The sequence below is a fragment of the Mesoplodon mirus genome (genome assembly GCF_964341445.2).
Source record: "Mesoplodon mirus genome assembly, contig: HAP1_SCAFFOLD_495, whole genome shotgun sequence".
Lineage (NCBI taxonomy): Eukaryota > Metazoa > Chordata > Mammalia > Artiodactyla > Ziphiidae > Mesoplodon > Mesoplodon mirus.
In genome coordinates, this window is record NW_028295494.1 from 467,179 (window position 1) to 472,986 (window position 5,808).

The window sequence follows — 5,808 nt, forward strand, 5'->3', positions numbered from 1 at the left end:
TGTCACGAGGGCCCAGAGGAGTCTAAGGGAAGGGACCACACACATGTGCTGGTTTACCTAATGGCTCTGCAGTTGCATCAAATGGGACACACCCAGCACTAACAAAGGCATTGACCTCTGTTGACGTAAACAAGAAGGTGGAGCCTTTTCCTAGGAGTTTTCTCAGGGTCTGCACGATGGACCTCAACTCTTAGAGGACGTACTGCCAGCAGCTCCTTCTCGGCAGAGAGAGCCAGGAGTGGTCTCAAGAGAGGACAGGGGCCCTTGCAGGACCAGAACTTTGAGGTCTGAGAGCCTTGGGCCTGAGCCGAGATCTCACCCGGACCACTGGACCTAGCCTTCTGTGACAAAGGGGAATATGAAAGAGAGTCACGTGGAAATGAGGTCCCCCGAGATATGGAAATGTTCCAGAACCTTCGTTGCGTGGTAGTTGATCTGGAGCCAAGCTCACTGTGGTGTGTGTGGCTCTGAGCATTAAGGCAATGCTGGAGGGTAACCCTGACCAGCAGAGCTTGGAGTGCTTCTTGTCTCTTCCTGTCCTACCTCATTTGTTTTATCCCTTCCAGGGAGAAGAAAGGACCCTCGGGAGAGTAGCAGACAGAATGCCGTGGTCTGAAGGAGGATGAAGGGACCGGCACTCAGTCTAACATCATATGACAATAGAAGCGTCCTATGCAATAAAGGGCATTTTCCAAACCTTTCCTGGAGCTTTTATTTAAGGACATTTTTCTATCTATGCATCTATCTGTCATCTACATCTGTATCTTTCAAGGTTTGTGAACAAGCTTTCACATAAGCACTAGAGACGTCCGCCAGCATTTTCCAGAAGAGGCCTGCAAATTGCTGGGGACTCCTCACAAATAGGGAACGGCCACAACCCCTGCCACACAGACTATGCGCGTGGCCCTCCTGACGTACTCCCACTCTCTCTCTGAATTTCCCAACGTCTGAGATGAGGGTGCTGGCTGGAGGCAATGATCACGTGCAGGCTGAATCTTCTCCAGATTCTGATTCTCTTCCTGGGCATATCGTCCTCAAGCACAGTCTCCATGTCCCTGGCCACACTGATCTCTCTCCTTCAGTCCTTCCCTCCCTCCCTCTCCTGCCTCCCAGTGCAGAGAATACTTTTTTGCATTTGAGACGACATTTATTTTTGGTTCACAGAATTCTCACCTGTTCTACTGTGGCCTCCGTTGTGAACATTCCAAAGTTGAGACTTTTCTGGTTTTCTCCCTCATTTCTGCTGAGTCTTTACCTTCCTAATGCAGTGAACTCACAGTGCCTAGCTGACTGGATGGGGAAAAAGATCCAGGGAGCAAAGAGAAATAATAAAAGAATATATCAGTTAATTTTTCATAGTGTTATCCAACTACATATTTTTAAAATTTTGGAATAATATTAGGAATCTTCTCTTTATAAAAAACTGAATTATCGGGCTTCCCTGGTGGAGCAGTGGTTACGAATATGCCTGCGAATGCAGGGGACATGGGTTTGAGCCCTGTTCTGGGAAGATCCCACGTGCCACGGAGTAACTAAGCCCGCACACCACAACTACTGAGACTGCACTCTAGAGCCCGTGCCACATCTACCGAGCCCACGTGCCACAACTACGGAAGCCTGCGTGCCTAGAGCCCATGCTCCGCAACAAGAGAAGCCACTGCAATGAGAAGCCCGTGCACCACAGCCAAGAGGAGCCCCCGCTCACTGCAACTAGAGAACGCCCGCTAGCAGCAACAAAGACCCAATGCAGCCCCAAATAAATTAATTAATTTTAAAAAATTGAATTAGTTTCAAGGGTACAATGTATAAAAGTACAATAAAAGCCCCCCTTCATAACCCCCCAACCCCACTCTCAAGATGGAATAGATATGCTGTGATACAATTTAGAGTCGTAGTACTCCTCCTCCTCCCACCACATCCGAAATCCTCTGAGCCCGGTGCAGCAGCTTCCTTTCACAATGCTAGGACCCGCCACAAGACACATGATAATCCCTTTGGACATTTCAAGGAGCGGCACCAAGGGAACAGTACCGGGGAAATGCCACTGACAGCTCAGAATATCCATGGCATTTCTAGAGCCTCGGCACTGCTCTCGCTCTGGGAATGAAGGTCCAAAAAGCACATCGGAGAATGTTCATAGTTGTAAACAAGCTCCACCTTTGAAACACAATCTACATAGAACCACATATACAAGCCTGCACGATGGATGAAGCCAAGGTCTCCTCCATGATTTCCCTTCTGACCACCTTATTGTCTCCTCAACCATAAAAGGTGAACTTGAAACTCAGGACCTTGCCTTGTCACCAGAAACATCCAAGCTTGGATCAGTCTTTCTAAGACCAGATACTTGCTCTCTGAACTATTAGAGACTTGTCACATACACACAGGTAGAACAGGATTATTTCTATCTACCTGGGGACCTGGAGTCTTTCACATTGCTCCTGTTAAAACTCTCACAACAGCAAAACTTTACCTACAAAGGGTTCAAGCTATGACACTCCCAACTTCCACAAACCTCCTCAGCTCTTGTGAGCCACATGCAGCCAATTCCAGGAATTGGAAACATGGTTGTGAGGATGAAACTGACTTTGGGGCTCCCCTTGGATATGGTCTTCCAGACTTACCAAAAGGCCATTAAGAGGAAGGTTTACCCCACCTCAGGGAAACCCGAGGCAGTACTTGCAGTCAAGGGCTGGCCATGGCTTCTGAGCTACATCCAAAAAGAATTTCATACTGTACCTGGATCTGCTGAAGCCATTTCTGACTGTCGGAGAGCCAGCATGTACCGCTCCTCAACTGCCTCCATTGTGGATCATCAGTAGGGCTGTCAGATTTAGTACATAAAAATACAGGATACCCAGTTAAACTTGAACTTCACATGAATAATAAGTCATTATTTTTAGTATAAGTAGATCCTATGAACTATTTGGGGCATACTTATCTTCAAAATGTACTCGTTGTTTTCCAAACATTCATATTTAACTAAACAGCCTATATTTTATCTGTCAACCCTACTCAGCAGAAATGATGGAGGCTCATAGAGATCCAGGAGACGCCTCGGCGCCTCCTCAGCTTTTATTTCTACGTCCTGGACAGCGAGCACGAACCTTCCACTCCGTCATTGGCTAGAATGGAGGATATTCTCTGTTTTAGAGCTTTTTCTACTTGTCATTGTTATTATCTTCCTTATTTTAAAGAGATGTTTATTTTTTCCCAAACTTAATAGCTCATCCAAAAGTATTTCAAAGTTCATTAGACAAGGGAAAAACAACATGGTTCTGAAAAGTGAAGGAAACCGCCTGGTGTTTAGTAAAGAAGTAGTAGGGAGATTGAAAAAGCCAAACTTAATAAGCAGATCTCTCCAAGGGTATTTTCAGAGCTTGATACCCTCCCACACCCTGAAAATATTATTACATCAAGAATGTAGAACTGCTAACCAAATGTAAGGCTCCCATATGATTCTATCAAACTGAGGATGCTTCTTTACTAAGCAGTGAGCACACTTGCTGCCCCAGGGACCTTGGCAGTTGCAACGTAGGGCTCTTCCCTTTGGGATGGAAACAGCAAGTTTTCCTGTGGTCTACACGCTGGCCCCAAAAATACTACACTCCCAATACTTGTCAACTTTAAGTATTTTCCTACATATCTCCATTTTTCTGTTACTATTTGGACTACATCCTAGACTTGACACTACATAAATTGCATTCAAGAAGCTATTTTTAAAAGTTGGTAGGAAACCTTAAATCTATGGCTTGCAGTCCCTGGCTTACTTTCATCCAGGTGCATAAGGGTTTTCAAAAGTAGTCAGGTTAGTTACCCCGTATCACAGCCCCACGCTTGTGTCACAGATATAAAAATGGAACATGATATTTAAGGTTTTAGTTGCCAAATCATCAAGCCTCCCAGACAGAGGCAATAGAGCAAAATGATTACAGAGGCATGGATTTTGATTTGCTCCAGCGTCTTGGGCAAGTCACTTGGCCTCTGTATTTATTTGTACTTATCTGCACTTATCTGTCACTTGGGGGTCATAATTGTACCTGGTCCATGGGTACGCTGTACAAATGATCTGTAAAGTAGTTACAAGAAACCGACACAGAGTAAGCACTCCACAGACATTGGCTATTAGCTATTGGAAATAGTTCTCCGTGAAACAGATGACTTTATCAGTGGATGACTCGGTGGGAGACAGTGAATCACAGAATCACAGCATGTTGAAAGTGACCTAGTTCACACTCTTATGTGAAAAAAAGAAAAGTGTGCATGGGTAGAAAATGTCTGAAACTTTACCTAACAAATCGTTCATCATGTTAGCATTGAGGATTAGAATAAATCAGGAAAGGAGGAAAGAAAAACTTGAGTGTAATTCAATTTCTCTATCATTTGTGTTTCTACACTGAGACTCTGAATACACTGGAAGTGCAATTTTTTTTAATGTGGCGGGATAAAGGTTTTCAAGTTTTCCTGATCCATCCATATTATTATCTCAGAATTGCTGGCAGTTCTTGCCATCTTCGGATCTACACCCATGTGAGTCAGTGGGCCATTCTGGACGGAGGAGATAATAGAGCAGAAGTGAAGTGAGAGGAAAGGAGAGAAAAGATTTTCTCTTTTCTCTTCAAAGAGGAAAGGTCTTTGGAATGGGAACAACTCACAACCAAACTTTGGGGAAAGGATGTGATGGAAAATGAGACAAACATCCTACCCCTGTGATGAGAAGGATTCCCTGGGCTCGATGGAGGGAGGTCACAGGTGGCTGGACAAGGAAACCAACTAGGGAGAAACACACACAAGTGCAGGGCAAACACCCTGAGGCCACTCAGCCTGACTCCATGCAAACATGTGTCCAGCAGCCAGCCCTTCACCTGTGGCTCCCCAGCAAGACAGGTACCTCGGGGGTGCCAACTCATTCTGAGTCCATTATGCCTGGCCATTCATAAACCGCTGTCTAACGTGTGAGGAATAAACTCTCAATGTTTATGAGGAAACTGGGGAAGGAGATTGAAAGGTTACTTAAACAGAAAAAAAAGAAGTTCAGGAAGGCAGGATGGTAGAGAGACAAGAAAAAGACCTTAAAAGATAGAAAGGATTTGCCAAAGAAGAGAAAGAAAAAGAAATGATTCCGAATGGGTTAACCTGCAGCTAGGAAGTTAAGAAAGATTATTGATGGGTGAAGACTATGGAATAAAGCGAATAAAATTTATCCGAAATTGCTGAGAATATGGTAAGCAGCATGATAATCAAATTATGAATTGGCTGCAATGGCATTCTAGGGGGACACTAGGAAGGGGAAGCAAATGTTCCTGAGATGACAGTAGCAGGGGGAAAGTTGTTTCAGGGGAAGATCAGTCTTGCAGAGGGTGTATCACAGGAGGGCAAGTGTGAGCAAGCAAGGAAATACTAAGTGTATACGGTTCCTTCACTGAGTGCACCCAGCCCCGCGGTCAGCCTTGAGAACAAGCAGGACTTCAGGTACTGGAGCTACATTTCAGTCATCAAGACTTGAGAAGACACCCTTAACTCAGGTCTTCTCTTCAAACTCCATCTTTCCTTCTTAACCTTCATTTGGCCTCTTCCCTTACCCTCAAGCTGTGGACTGAGGCCACAGAGCAAGATGGGTCACTAGTGTCCTCCATCCCCTGGCGACTGTGGTTCACATCAGTGGAGTACCAAAGGCAATAACCAAGTAACAGACACAAGAGTGTATGAAGAAGAAGAGATTCTGATAAGGCTTTCTGTGATAGTGTGGGCCAAGTCGGCTCTATATGGCTGGTATCACGTGAATTATGAGCAGCCTTAGGGGAGAAG